Source organism: Durio zibethinus, chromosome 27 (assembly GCF_047325235.1).
Source record: "Durio zibethinus cultivar Kanyao isolate XHJ-2024 chromosome 27, ASM4732523v1, whole genome shotgun sequence".
Lineage (NCBI taxonomy): Eukaryota > Viridiplantae > Streptophyta > Magnoliopsida > Malvales > Malvaceae > Durio > Durio zibethinus.
In genome coordinates this window covers 9,911,478-9,928,035 of record NC_143188.1, presented here as the reverse complement: position 1 = coordinate 9,928,035, position 16,558 = coordinate 9,911,478, and the positions used below count along the sequence as shown (strand labels likewise).

The window sequence follows — 16,558 nt, the reverse complement described above, 5'->3', positions numbered from 1 at the left end:
ATATATCTACTATTCAGGTACTTTCCTGAAGGCATTGATATCTATTTCGAAAATTTTGGAGGTAAAATGCTGGATGCTGTGATTCTCAACATAAGAATCCATGGTCACATTGCAGTCTGCGGGATGATCTCGCAGTACAATCTTGATCAACCTGAAGGGTTACACAATCTAATGTTGATCGTTTATAAGAGAGTTCGAATCGAAGGATTTTCTTTGATTACTATCAACAATATTCAACGTTCTTGGACTTTGTATTGCCTTCCATCAAAGAAGGGAAGATAAAGTATGTTGAGGACATTGCTGGAGGCTTGGTGAGCGGCCCTACTACTTTGGTAGGACTGTTTAGTGGTCGCAACGTGGGAAAACAGGTTGTTGTTGTGGCTCTAAAGTGATTGATCGACCTTCTCTCTTCTGGTGCATGGATTTTCATGTTTTCTGTGAAATAGGAAGAACCTAAATTGTGTTTGAAAAGGATTTTTTTTTTTTTTTAAGATGTGTTTTGAAAAGGATTAGTTTTAGTTACAAAAGAAAATTAGTCTAGATTTTGCTAATAAATGCTTTAATTAGGGTACTATAAGCTTGGTTAAATTACTAGTTATATCAATATTCTTATATTCAATACATTAGTTGATAGTTAATTTTCTGAATTTTAATGCATTGAGATAATATATTATTTAATATAGTAAACTTAAAAAAATGTCTTTACAACACTCATTATTAAAATCCAATTAGTTTTATTTATGAGGTGTAATCTTTTTATGATTGTCATGTTATAGGAAAAAAAAAATCCTCTTCTCTAAATTTCCATTATCTTATTAAAAGTCTTAAATGACTTTCAATTAAATTTATAGTTGAAATATAATGATTTTAAATTAAATATAAAAATAATTAAAAAATAAAAATGATTTGAATTAATTTTAAACATATATTTGAATTAATTTAAGTAGTCACACTTACTAAACTTCATAGTTAATAAAATAGATACTTAAACTTTATAGATAGAATAGTATTACACTCTAACTAAAATTTATAAAGAAGTTTCTCAAAGCATTTCAAGTGAGAGGTCTCTAATCGAGTAATCAGTGACAAGCTCCCATCATTAGTCAGACTTGGTAGTATGTACATTATTCCTTCATGGATAACATTTGCAAGACCCATATATACGGGATGGCCCTATCTGAAATATGCATCATACATAGTCAACTACATCCAACTATTAACAGCTAGGTTTGGGCATCGAAAAATATCTGATCCTCGAACCAAAGTGCTTAAATTAGGCACTTTGTCCGCGTAATCAAGAGTTAATCTCAAATATTCATCTTTAACCTGTTATAATAGTTCATCAATTCTCTTAACAGTGTCGTTAAATGGTTCAGATTAGAGATCGCCAGAGCAATTGGTGTAGCAAGAAAGATTACATTGCCATAGTAGCTTGGTGGGAAAGGAGGATTTAACCTAGATCATCCAACCAAAGGCAGTGGGTAAGTTAAACCCGGGGACCAAGATTTTGAAAAGTCCTTGTTACACTCTTATATTTATATATTATATATATTAAATAAATTTAATGGGATCCCATAATTAAAAAAATTAAAAACTATTAAAATTTATCTATTTATTTTACCCACTAATCATCATTCATAAATGCTTAAAATTAATTGGTTTATCACAAATATTAAGCCACAATCATGTGAATTTAAAAAAGACTTAATTTAAATTTTTAAAATTTAATTTACACTTTCCATTAATAAACAAATAAATTTAGGTTTTTTTTTTATATTGACTTGTAACTCTTTTTTTATTCTAAAAAGTTTCTTTACCCCCTTTGCTTTTACTCCTTAAGTTTTCAACCTTTCAAAAGCATATATAACAAAATTATTAAAAGTTAGTTTCCATATGATAATTTTTTTCTTGATACTTTGTTCATGCTCTGTACATAACAATGACAATCTTGATTTTTTCTTTACAATGACTTGATAAGTTTTAGGACAACTAGAGGTTAGGCAACAATGAACATGACTTGATATTAAGTTTTTTTTTTAAAAAATGACTTAATAAGATTTGATTTTAGGTCAAATAAAAACAATTTTGGATGGGTAAGTGAAAAGGCTTTTTGCTTATTGATTCATGGTGGATTTTTATAATTAAATGTGTTAGAGAATTTATTATGAAAATTAAACAAATAGATTTATATAATTGCAAGTCTTATCATTCATGGGCAAGTAAAAAAGGCTAGACTCATTTTTTTTAAAAAAAAAGATTATGATAATTTAGAAAGTAGTATACCATCTAAATCTCCAAGGCTTGAGCACTAAAGTCCTAGTCAATCTCTTTTTATGTCTCTTGTTGTTGGTGAAGAAGTTAACGCTCTCTCTATAGAACATGATCCTGGATTACATTGACCAATGTGGGAACATCTAGTTAATCAATAGGATGAAATTTGATGAGCTTACTTGAACTTAGGTCCATGTCAAATTCATCCCTCTAGTTATCCATATAACTTAGAAAAGTATCCTAAACGTTTTCAATATTCTGGGTTTGCTCAATTTTTTTCTTGGCTTGAGTATTCTTTAACAAAAGATGTTGCATTTTGTTTACCATGTTATCTTTTTAACATGAAACCCAATGGGCAACCAGGTTGGGATGTATTCATTTTTAAAGGATTTACATGTTGGAAAAAAGTTAATGCTGGAAAGAATTGTGCTTTTCTTAATCATATTGGAGATGATATTTGTTCATAATAAAATAATGCAATGAGATCTTGTGTGGATTTGATAAAACAATCTAGGCACACTGATAAATTAATGCGCATAAAGTTCACAACAAATTTTGGATAATAGGCTACGAGTCAATACCTTTATAGATGTTGTCCGATGGCTTGCATTTCAAGCTTATGGATTTAGAGGTCATGATGAAACATTTAGTTCAAAAAATCGAGAAAATTTTCTTGAGTTGATTAAACTTTTGGCTTCTTATAATGATAATGTTAAGAAAATTGTGTTGGAAAATGCTCCTAAATAGGCCAAGTATGCTTCTCATTCGATTTAAAAAGAGATTTTCAATGTTCTTGCTAATAAAGTGCAAGACAAGATTTGTGAAGATATTGGAAATTCAAAATTTTACATTATTATTGATGAGGCTCATGATGAATCATAAAGAGAACAAATGGCCTTTTTTTTTAGATTTGTTGACCAATATGGCTTCATTAGAGAGCATTTTTTTGATCTTTCCCATGTTAAAAATGCATTTATATTAACTCTTAAGAATGAAATATGTGTGTTATTCTCTCTCATCATAGTCTTGATATTCAAAACATTCATGGTTAAGGATACGATGGGACTAGTAATATGTGTGGGGAATGGAAAGGATTGTAAACATTATTCATGAATGATTGTCTTTTTGCTTATTATATGCATTGCTTAGCTCATCTATTACAATTGGCTCTTGTTGCTGAATCTAGAAAGGTATGCTTTGTTCATGAGTTTTTCAATAATTTGACATTCATTATCAATTCTGCCAATGCCTCGTGCAAATGTCATGAGAAATTACGAGTTGTTCAAGCAATTGAAATTGCATGCATGGAAATTGTTGATGAGCTTTAGACTAGAAAAGGTGCCAATCAGATAGGCACTTTAAAATGAGCTAGTGATACTCATTGGGGTGCTCACTTTTACTCTATATGCAATCTTATAATAATGTTTGATGCAAGATGTTTAGTACTTGAAAATATTAAAAGGGAAGGATCCCCTAGTTCTCAATGAGGAGATGCTAGTGTTGCATTGAAGTTGATTTAATCACTTGAATTCATTTTTATTTTACATTTGATGAAAGAGATCAAGGGCATTATTGATGTACTATACTAAGCTTTGTAGCAAAAATCTCAAGACATTTTGAATGCTATGCATTTGGTTTCAAATACAAAGATGTTGATTCAAAAATTAAGAGAAGATGGTAGGAATAATTTGCTTAAGAAAGTGATATCATTTTGTGATAATTATGATTTGAATGTTCCTAATCTGAATGCTCAATATGTTAAAGGTCGACGTTGACAACAACAAAGTCAAATCGCTATGGAGCACCATTATCATTTTGACATATTCAATGAAGTCATTGATTTTCAATTGCAAGAGCTAAACAATAGGTTTAGTACACGGGCAATGGAACTTTTAACACTTAGCTCTACTTTGGATCCAAGATAAAAGTATAAGTCTTTCAATATTGATTATTGTCACAATGTCTCGGGACTCAAGGGCGGGCTGACTAGAAAATAGGATGAATGGGAAAATTTTTGGAAAATGAAGGGATAAAAATATTTTCAATAAAAACACAAAATAAAAGAAGACACCACCAATCTTTTTTAGGATGTGATTGGCCACCTAAAAATTTGTGTCCTTTAAATTAAACATTTGAAAATGGGTTTAAAAAGTTTTAGAAAAAGAACAAATTTGTGTTCTACAAAATTAGAGTTGAATTTGGGAGTCGATTATGTGTGAAAAAGGATTAGCACCCCTACAACACCCATCGAAGATGATACCAATTAGTTGCATATTATCTTTTAATTTTAATTAAAATGGTCCTATTTAAAATTAATTCTTTTTTTTTCCTTTTTTTGAAAACCAAAAATAAATCAAATTTAAAACAAAACTTTTTTTCTTCTTTCTTTTTTTAAAAACAAAAACAAATCAAATTTAAAACAAAACTTTTTTTTAATTTTTAGATTAAAGAAAAAATATTTTAAACATTGAAATACTTTTTCTACTCTCTTATAATTAGCTAGAGCTCCAAAAATATCCCTAATGTATAGGTTTTCAAATTGCCCCACAAAACTAAGACAACACTTTTCATAAACAATAATCACTAAGAGTCCTTCTATAGTTAGGCAAGATCTTAATGATTATATTTACTTAAGTATTATCTTATTTTAAAAATATTTTTCTTTTGAAAATTAATTCTTTTAAAAAACAAATGCATGAAATGTATGAACATAATAAAATGGTAAATGCATCGCAATATAATATAAATAAAGCATGAATGTAGGACCATATAAGAATGCATGGGATGACAAGATAATATGAAATCCAAATGCGTGCACGATTTAGGGCTTAGGGTTGATTTAGGGTTTAGGTTAGGGCTGGGGTTTAGGATTTAGGGTTAGGGCTTAAGTTTAGGGTTTAAAGTTAAGGTTTAAGTTTAGAGTTCAGGGTTTGGATATGGATTTGGGGTTTCTATTTAGGGTCACACAAAAAAATTTTTCTTTTGGGTTTTATGGAAATAAACATAAAATGAATGCTAAATTACAAAAATTTCATTAATGAATGCATGTGCCAAATGCATGACATAGAAACATAATTGCGAAATAAGGTATTTTCTAACTTAATAACACAAACTTGTAATACATAAAAATTCAAAACAAAAATGGATCAAACATGGAAAACTTTAAATTTTGGTTTGACTATTCCACCATTGTTCATCCTTTAACACAACCAAACAACATCCAAAATTCACCTAAAAACAACCTTCAAACAACTTTTTTTTATAATGATACTTTTTATCAAACATGTGAGAGAATTGCCAAACACCATAAAAACATAGCATGAAGCATAAACCAAAGAACCAAAAATCCATAAAACAAAAAACATAGTTCGACCAATCCAAAACCTACCATGGTTGAACCTTATGATCTATTTTCCTAACAGTTTACTTCATCTCATTTCATCCAAACAAGTATGATTCATGTGAAAAATCAAAGTAACAACGTCATAAAAAACATAATGAAATAATATAGCTTCAAAATCTCTTGAACAAATATATTATCCAAACAATAACAAAATCCTCATTAGAAACATGATCTTAGCACATGGAAACTGGGAAGCTTGAACTAAAACATCATATATCAATTATAAACCAAACAACTTATATTCAACAAGCCAAACACATTCGATTAAAGGAAAATTTCAAGGGTCGATCCTCCATTGGATATTCTTTTAGTATACTTTCATTTTATTTCATCCATAAAACATCCCTTACTCATGCACTTATCAGACAAAGCATTTGGATCACCAAGGAACATTATCAAACATGAAGTAAACTAAAAAATCCAAAGAAATATAGGAAACTCAAACATGAACCAAATATCCACATATTTCTTTCACCAAATGAAATCTATACAAATAAATTTTAAACTAACCAATCATTTAAACATCACAAGCAAAATTGAGAAGCAACCAAAACATCAAAAGGGCCAAGAGGAGGTTTGGCCAACAAGAAGGATACCATGGCCAAACCTCAACTTGGTTGTATCAATGGTGGATTTTTATGTTTTTGCTTGGTTTTCAACTTCAAACCAACTATGGATTAGTTGGATGAAAAATTGGTTCAAGCTTTATACGAGAAAAATAAACCTACACTTTTTGAAAATCAAACAAGAAATCAATGAAATGTGTTGTAGAATGCATTGAAAAAAAAATGAGATGGAAATGCTAGAAAATGCAAATGATGGAGATGGAATGGATACATTCAAGCCAAGCACCAAAGATTTTTCTTCTCTTTTTTTTTCACGTTTTTTCCTCTTTTTTTTGTCCTATTTTTCACCTTTTCTTTTCGTTTTCCTTGCAACCAAAAATCCCCTTTTTGAATGAAGAAGAAGCAAAAAAAAAAAAAAAAATCTTTCAAGATTGAATATAGGTTTTAGGATCAAATCTCATCCAAAAGCCAAATTACTCCATTTTTTTTTCAATTTAATGAGCAATCTTTAACCATTGGATCAAAATTCCATTTGAGATCTAATGTTCCTTATTGTTTACTACAAAAGTGTGATTTTTAAAACCCTTAAACTAATGAAAAGACCATTTTGCTCTTAGTATAAAGTTTGCAGTGTTTAGGCCATTTTCATAGAAATCAATGTTCTTGTGTTTATTTTTAGGATTTTAAAGCACTAACAATTATGAAATATTATGAAATTATAATATGAAAATTTTCATGAAAAAGCAACCTTGGAAAGGTCAAATTAGTAATTTTACACTTTTCAGGGTACTTTTGTGATTCTAAATGCATAAAAAATCATCAAATATTACAAAATCATAATCTAAAAAGTTTCACAAAAAAGAAAGATTAAATTATGATAATACCCTTGAAGGGTATTTTAATAAATTTACATTTTTTGAGGTACAATCAAGGTTTTCAAAATTCTAAAAATTACAAATATTATAAATTCATGATATGGAGCTTTTCATGAAATTTTGACATCGGGAAGGTCAAATTACAAAAATACTCTTAAAATGTATTTTAATAATTTTACACCTCCCAATACATGATCTGGGTCTTTAGTGCATAAAAAATCATAAAAAAATTCATTTATAGTATGAAAGTTTTCACAAAAATGCCCCTAAGAATGTTTTGGTAATTTTACACTTCTCGAAGTACAATCTAACTTTTTAGCGCTTAAAAATCATCAATTTCAATTTTAAACCGTATTGACTTCAAATAGGCTATGAATTTTTAAGATTAACTCGGGTTCTATCTATTTTTTTCAAGTTTGATCAATTTGACCAAGTTTGATTGATTTTGACTTTATTTGACTGATTTTGATCAAATTTGACCAGTATTGACTTTGAGGTGTTTTAGTCAAATTGGTTCGCATTATAATTTTAGAACCTTGTCAAAATTAGAAAAATGGTGTTTTTAAACCAATTTAGATTTAAGCACTTCATAATTGACTAAAATTTTGCCCTAACAAAATTATGTGTCTACAGTTACTCTTCTTTGCATAATTTTGAGAATAAAAAATAATGCAAAGACCAAATGCACCAATTTTGTTCGATACTAAAGGCTAGGAAATTTTTTTGTGGTGTCTCTTGCTTTCATGTTGGAGGAGGTTTTTTTTTTTTTTTTAAACTTGTTTAAGATAGGCTTCTATGAAAAGGCATCAAACTTTAAAAAATCTATTCGGAAAAAAGTTCTTATAAAATAGGCATCAAACTTTAAGAAATCTATCTAGTAAAGGCTCCTGTAAAATAGGCATGAAACTTTTAAAAAATTTGTCTGGAAAATGGCTCTTATAAAATAGGCATCAAACTTTAAAAGTCTATCTAAAAATGGCTCATATAAAATTGGTATCAAACTTTAAAAAATCTATTTTGAGAAGCTTTTATTATCATAAGCAACGAACTTCAAAAAATGTATCTAGAAAAGGGCTTCTATAAAATAAGCATAAAACTTTAAAAAACCTATTTGAAAAGGTCTGCTATGGTCATATGCATCAAACTTAAAAAATCTATCTAGAAAAAGGCTTCTATAAAATAGGCATCAAACTTTAAAAAATCTATCTGAAAAGGACACCTATGATTATAGGCAACGAACTTTAAAAAAATCTTTTTAAAAAGGGCTTCTATGATCGAAGGCATTAAACTTAAAAATCATCTAGAAAATGGCTCTTATAAAATAGATATCAAACTTTAAAAAATCTATCTGGAAAGGGCTCCTATGATCATAGGCATCAAACTTAAAAAATATGTTTGAAAACGGCTTCTATAAAATAGGCATCAAACTTTAAAAATATATCTAGAAAAAAGCTCTTATAAAATAATCATCAAACTTTAAAAAAATATTTCTAGCAAAGGCTCCTATAAAATAGGCATCAAACTTTAACAATCTATTTAGAAAAGGCTTTTATGATTATAGGCAACAAACTTTAAAAAAATCTCTATGGAAAAAGGCTCCTATAAAATAGGCATCAAACTTTAAAAAATCTATCTAGAAAGGGCTCTTCTGATCATAAGCATCAAACTTAAAAAATCTATTTAGAAAAGGGTTTCTATAAAATAGGCATCAAATTTTAAAAAATCTATCTGGAAAGGGCTCATATGATCATAGGCAACGAACTTTAAAAAAAATTTATCTAGAAATTGCTCTTATGATTACAGGCATCAAACTTAAAAAATCTATCTAGAAAGGGCTCCTATGATCATAAGCATCAAACTTTAAAAGTCTATATGGAAAGGGCTCCTATAAAATAGGCATCAAACTTTAAAAATTTGTCTAAAAAGGGGCTCATATAAAATAACCATCAAACTTTAAAAGTATGTCTAGAAAAGGTTGATCTGTCTTGGAAAATTTTGAAAAGTCTCATTTTGGAAAATTGGATTAGATAGAAAGCTCTAAAATGGGTTTTGATATTCTTTTAGATGATTCTATCCCATTTTTGGGTTTTGATATTCTTTTAGATGATTCTTTCTCATTTTTGGCTTTTGAGTTTTTGGTTTTTGATTTTTTTTTTGACAAAAAGGGTTTATTTTTTCAGTGTATTTATTTCTTCAAGGTCAAATTCAATCCACATGCAATATAGGTGATGAAGGCAAAGAAAGCAATATGATTTCAAATTTTGTTCATATCATGCACTTGTACTTATGGAAACAAGATTTTCATGACACAAATACTCTTCAATTTTATAGCTCTAGCTAGGTCACAAGTAGTCAAATAAGACTCGTCTAATTGAAGTCTTTTTCTAATTCAAGTATTTCTATTTTATTTTTTCAAATCGTTTTGCCTTGATCTCTTATGGTTATGTTGTGAAACTCTACCAAAAACATTTTTCTTTCTTTTTCCTTTATCCCCATCATTCATCTTTTCAGTCATCTTTTTTATTTCTCCTTTCATTATCCTTTGTTTAGTCATAATTCATTTATCCCTATTCAAATTGATGTCTTTCATTAGGTATCATTTCCTATATTTCTTCCCTCACTCTTATTTTTTAATTATTTTTTTAAAAAACAGCCCATGTCTATTTGTCTTAGTTATCTTAAAACCTTCTGTGTGCATGTTTCAAGTTTGATTATGAAAATCATCATTTAAAATCAACAATATCATGTTAAATGCAATGCTTTTTCAATCATTGATGAATAAAATGGTTTGAATGAAAAGGATGAAAAAAGTGTTCATTAAACTTATGGAGATTTCATTCGAAAACTATATGGCCAAAAAGGAATGAAGGCATAATTAATCATAAGAGAAAAGAGAACAAATGATTGGTGACAAGAAGCTATTTTTAAACTGCCAAATACTGAACATTAGGATGAAACCAAATTATTCACTCTTGATTTTATTCCAAGAATCTTGTCTTATCAATGGCTTTGAATAATGCTGACTCATTGGATGGCAATCTTAGCCCCTAGCTTATTGATTAATGATTTGTCTTCTATTTTCTCTTCTTTGAACCAATGGTGTTACCCCCAATTTTCTTTCCATTTCAAACTTGGAATCAAATTTCTTCCAATTTCCTCGTTATACCTAAGCCGCTCTTTTGAGTTTTCAATTTAGATATTTTTCCCTATTATCCAAATCTCCCTTTTTGGGTTTTTAACCCAAATCCTCTTTTTTTTTTCTTTTCCTTTTTTTTTTAATTTTTTTCAAGCATAGTATTTCTTGATGACATCTAAGTTTACAAGACTTGGTAGTATGTCTCCATGCATTTTTGCTAGAATTAAAACTTCATCAGAAAAAACCTTTTTAACTATGTAAGGATCTTTCCAATTCGGTGTCCATTTTCCTCTATTGTCTTGTTGGTTTGGCAGTATCCTTTTTAGGACTAATTCCCCTTCATGAAAGCATTTGGGCTTTATTTTCTTATCATGGGCCCTTATCATTCTCTTGGTACATTTGGCCATGACTAAATGTTGCTAGCTTTTTTTCTTCAATCAAATTTAATTGCTTGAAATAATTACAGACCCATTTAGCTTTATTTAATTGTACTTTCATTAGAACCTTTAAAGAAGGGGTTTCAACTTTAATTGGCAAAACCATCTCCATTCCATATACTAGAGAAAAAAAAGTTGCCCTTGTAAAGGTATGCACTAATGTTTTGTATGCAAATAAAGCAAACAACAACTTCTTATGGTAATTTTCATAGGTGTCAGTCATTGCAGAATCTTCTTGATATTCTTATTAGCTGCCTTTACTACCTCATTCATTTTTTGATGATAAGGTGCTGAATTATGATGGTTAATTTTGAATTAAATGTATACTTCTTTCATCATTTTGTCATTAAAATTGCTAGTATTATAAATGATGATCCTTTCAGGTGACCCATATCGATAAATTATTTCCTTTTTCACAAATTTACACACTACTGATCGGGTTACATTAGCATATGATACTACTTACACCCACTTTATGAAATAATCAATTGCAATAAAGATGAATCTGTGATCATTTAAAGCTTTTAGGGTGATGGGTCCAATCATATCCATTCCCCACGTAGAGAAAGCCATAGATGTATGAAGACATGTAACAGTGTAGAAGGAACATAGATTTTCTCTGCATCAACATTTGTGGCATCTTCTTGTATAATTGATGCAATCACTTTCTAGTGTCGACCAGTAGTAATCTGTCTTCATTACTTGCTTAACCATCATGTAACCGTTGGCATGTGTCATGCATATCCTTTCGTGTACTTTTTAAAATTTTTTCTTGCTTTTGCAATGCTTACACATCTTAACAGGACCTAATCCCAGCTTTTCTTATACAAGACTGCCCTGTCTAATACAAATCTCATTGCCAATCTTCTCAAAATTTTTTAGCATTGGAAATCTCATTGCCAAAATTTTTAAAATCTTTAATTTTTTTATCTAAAGCCATTTGCAATCTAAGATGCATGCTTCATATTTAGCTATAGTTGGTGCAGTAAAAAGATAATGTTGCAATGCTAGGGAAGTACTTTCTTTTAGGAGATATCAATATAGCTCCAATGCCATGCCTCAACACATTTAATGCCCTATTAATGAACATTTTCCATGCAGCATCTTCATTTTTACTTTTTCTATTAATGAGATAGCCATCAGATCTTTATTTGAAAATTCAAATTACATTGACTTGTAATCATCAATAGCTTTATTAGCAAAAATATTAGCTATGACACATTTTAACAACCTTTTGAGCCATATATATAATATCATATTTAGAGAGCATTACTTGTCATCTTATTATTTTTTCTAATAAAAATAGCTTCTTAAATATGTACTTGAGGTGATCTAATTTTGATATCAACTAGGTTGGATGATACAGCATGTATTGCCTAAGGCATGAGCAGTTTATAACAAAGCATAATACATCTTCTCAAACTGGGAATATTTAACTTCATAATTAATAAATTTCTTACTTAGTAATAGATGGCCTACTTCTTTTTGCCTATTTTATTTTTTTGCCCTAGTACGCATCTTATAGAGGCTTCATTCATGATTAGGTACAATATCAAAGGTTTTTCTGCCACAAGAGGCACCAACATTGATGGGTTCACTAGATTCTCTTTAATATTATCAAAGACTTTCTGGCATTCTTTATTCCATTCTCTAAGACATACTTTTTTAACAACTTGAAAATAGGATCATATTTTGCCATGAGTTGAGATATGAATCGGGCAATGTAATTTAACCTCCCCAAGAAACTCCTCACTTCCTTTTGTGTTTGGAGAGGAGTTAACTTTATGATTGCTTGAATTTTATCAAGATTTATTTTAAATTCCTTTCTCACTAACTACAAATCCTAATAATTTTCCTAATTTCACCCTAAAAGTGCACCTAATTGGATTCAATTTGAGATAATATTTACAGAGTTTTTCAAATAGCTTATTAAGGTTCTCTACATAATCTTCACCTTTTCAAGACTTCATAATTATATCATCTATATAAACTTCTATGTTCTTATAAATAATATCATGAAACAAATTGACCATAGCCCTCTAATAGGTAGCACCTAACTTTATGATAGAATGTTCCCCACATAGTCACAAAAGTGATTTTCTCCATATCCTCTTTTGTCATCTTGATCTGATTATACCCAAAAACCCATCCATGATGGAAAAAATTGAATGCTTTGTCGTATTATCAACCAAAGTATTAATATGAGATAATAGGAAATTATCTTTAGCACTGGCCTTATTCAAATATCTATAATCCATTCACATTCTCACCTTCCCATCCTTTTTGAAGATTGGAACTATATTAGTGACCCATTCAGGATATTTAACCATAGCGAGAAAGCCAACATCAAATTGCTTTTTGACTTCTTTTTTGATCTTTAACAGTGTCTCTAGCTTCATACGCCTCAGCTTCTATTATACCTGTTTGCAATCTGGGATCAATGGCTATTTATGCTATACAATATTTGTATCAAGTCTTGGCATATCTTGGTACGACAATGCAAACACATCTATTTATTCTCTGAGTAGCTTCTCCAATCTATTCTGCTCATTTTGAGAGCGGAAAACACCAAACTTTATCTTCTTTTTATTCTCATCATCCTTTAATTAATTAACTCTACGAGCTCCTATTGAGGTTTTATTACTTTATCTTCGTACTCAACCAATCTGATTAGATTGGGAGTTAAAATGTAATATCTAAATCTTCATCATTAAGATCATCAACTTGAACAAAATTCTTGAAATTAAACCTAGAATAATCATCATAATCATCCATGATGTTTAGTATTTAGAAAACTAAACATTATTAAAATTGAAAAGATATAAATTGATATTTTGGCGAAGAATCAAAGGCATATTTGGTAAAAATAAAAAAACGTAAAAAAGAGAAGTCAAGAAATGGAAGAGATTATATCATGAAAAATGTGTTGCATTCAACATTTTATTAATGATGCTGAAAAATAAGCCATACAAACTATCCACATGCCATTGGGCAGAGGTAATGGGATATGGTTCAAGGATAGCCACATTAAATAGACAAGTTCTCCACCATTCAACTATTGAAAGGGAACATAAAATCTCTTCCTCTAGTGTCATTACTTTATCCATCTTATCTTATTTCAAACTTAGCTTTGAAAAGGCCACCTCAACTTCTTTTATTGGTATTCTTGCATGTGATGCTTCAGGGTAAATATAACATCTTAAACATAAAATAGAAGAATGGAAACTCCATTCTTCTCCTATCTATCTCATGCCCCTCAAGGTGAGCCATTCTCTTTTCTTTCTTATCTTATATAGCTCTCTTCTTATCAGCAGGAATTAGCTTGTATCCCAATCCAAATCTTTCTTTGTTTTCCACAAACTCTGGTGTCTATTTCTTTCCCTGAAGTGTTGGCCCCAAACTTAGACTGGGCTGCCATCTTTTTGCTAATATCTGCTTAACCATCATTATAGTAGTCTTTGATAAATGAGGAGTAGCTATGGTTGAGCTTATTCTCACATATGTGGTGTTAACAACCTCAAAGGCATAAAAAGAACATTCACGCACTTTTTCTATAGCTTTTACATAAAAGGTTGTCAAAATCTCGGTAACCAATAGGTTTTCTTCTCCATCAACACAAACTTGTTTTCTATCAACAACAAATTTAACTTTCTGATGCAAAAAAGATGGCACTACCCTAGTGGTAAGAATCCACAGTTTCTTTAACAAACTATAATAGGTTTGGGAGATATCCATAACTTAAAATTTCATATTAGATGTACAAGGTCCCATTTGGAAAGGAATATCTATATCTTTAAGAATTTTTTTTCTTTGACCCATTAAAGGCTCTAACTTTCATGTGGTTATTTTTCATATAAGAAAGATCGATTGATAGGTTGAAAAGTGTAGCCATTGGCATTATATTAATGGATGACATATTATAAATCAACATTTTTGCATAATGTGGCTCTTGCATTTTGCTATAATATGTAAAGCATTCATACTTCCTCACCTTTCTGACGGAATCTCATCATCATTAAAGGTAATATAGTTCAAAGCCATTATTTTTCTTACCTTATCTATAGAAATATCGTGATCCATATAGGCCCGATTCAGTACCTTTAATAGTGCATTCTTGTGGGGTTCAGAATTTAACAACAGAGATAACAATGAAATTTTGGCTTACATCTTATTAAGTCAATCCATCACATTATATTCATTGTGCATAAGGATCTTAAAAAATTCATAAGCTTTTTTTTCTATTACTGACCTCTTATACTATAGTATTAATTCATTGCAATAGGATTTCTTTCTTTGCTTCTATTTTTCTCCATTTATTTTCCCTTTTCTCTCTTTACTTGCTTTAATCTCTTAAGGGTATAAATTTGACCACTCCAAGTTATTCCTCCAATGCTGAATATATTGGTTGTATCCTTGATGTTTTTACCATTAAAATCCCTAGATCTTTACCTTATAGTCATAATTTCAAGGGACAACCTTATCATCTTTATAGGGAAAAGTGTCAGGTATCTATACAATGACAGCTACTTAAGAATACATAGTAGGCTCACTTGCCATTGGTTCAATTCATCATAGAAAATGGTTAAAGGTTCTGGGATAAATAACTTGCTGGATCCTTTGCTTGCTATCATGTCTATTTCATCCTCTTCTTCTTCATTGTAGAACTCAATAATTCCAATACCCATCAATCTTTGAACTATTTGTTTAAATTTACAACAATCATGGATTACATGATCTTTCACCATCCTTTGTAATTCTTATCAGATTCCAAATGACTGACATTAATCTTAGAGCCTATTACCTGGATCCTATCAACCTTAGCCAGATAATCATACACCACTTCTAAAAGAGTCTTCACCTCTCTTATCTATCTTTTAACCTTTTTACCCTTCTCTATTGCATTGGTAGTTTCTTTAGCATGGTTAGGCAACGAATTTCCTCCAATATTAGGCCTTTGTATAGGTATTGAAATTGAGCCACCCATATTTTATCAATAGTTACACTATATTTCAAAGTAATGCAATCTTCTAAAGATTGGCCTACAACACCAAAATGATATTAACATCAGGCATTGGGGTTATACCATTTAGGATACAGTGGTTTAAGAGATTTGAAAAGAATTGGGGCAATTGGGTGGTTCTTTAAAAGTTAAAGATAAAAATCAGTGTATGATATGGGAATCGACTTGAGGGAATTCTTTTTAGGTGGTATAAGAATTTTTCTGTTTAGGGGTAGGGTTACATGGTAGGGAAAAAGGTCACATAGTTGAGGTAGGAGTGAATTAGGTAGCTTTAGGTCTAAAGTTAGATTGATAGGTTGGCAATGGTAGTGGTGCATATGGGTATAGTGCCTAGGATATTTGGTTGACAGACAGGTAGTAGGGTGAATATGTGGGATATGGATGATAAAGAATGAATGGAAGGCTAGAGAAGATCACTTCATGGGTTTCTAATTCTTTCTTTCTTGCTACTAGAGTCTTTTTAGTGCTTGAGGCCTTTTGACTATCAATCTTGTCATTTTTTAGTAGTATTCCTAATGATCTTCCCTAATATCATCATATCTATCAAATTTTGATTGCATTTCCCATTAACTTGTCATAGTATAGGGCTCTCAAGGAATTAACAAAGAGAACAATGGTTTCTTTTTCTATCAACAATGGTTAGACCTGTGCAGCCATGTCTCTCCATTTATGTACATATCTTTGAAGGTTTCGGTTGTCTTTTTCTTTATATTCTACAAGGACAATCTATTTGGCACCATATCCTCAACATGCTTATATTATGCTATAAGGGCCTTAGCCAGATGCTTCTAAGAATATATCTTGCTATGATCTAATTAAACATACCACCTCAAAATGGATTCAATAAGGC

At 30.1% G+C, this 16,558-nt stretch overlaps 2 pseudogenes; one reads left to right on the top strand and one right to left on the bottom strand.

The window, feature by feature from the left end:
- The window catches only part of LOC149510895 (shikimate O-hydroxycinnamoyltransferase-like), a 117,195-nt pseudogene that overhangs the window by 83,857 nt on the left and 16,780 nt on the right, over window positions 1-16,558 (bottom strand).
- LOC149510896 (uncharacterized) lies at window positions 2,613-4,338 on the top strand (annotated as a pseudogene).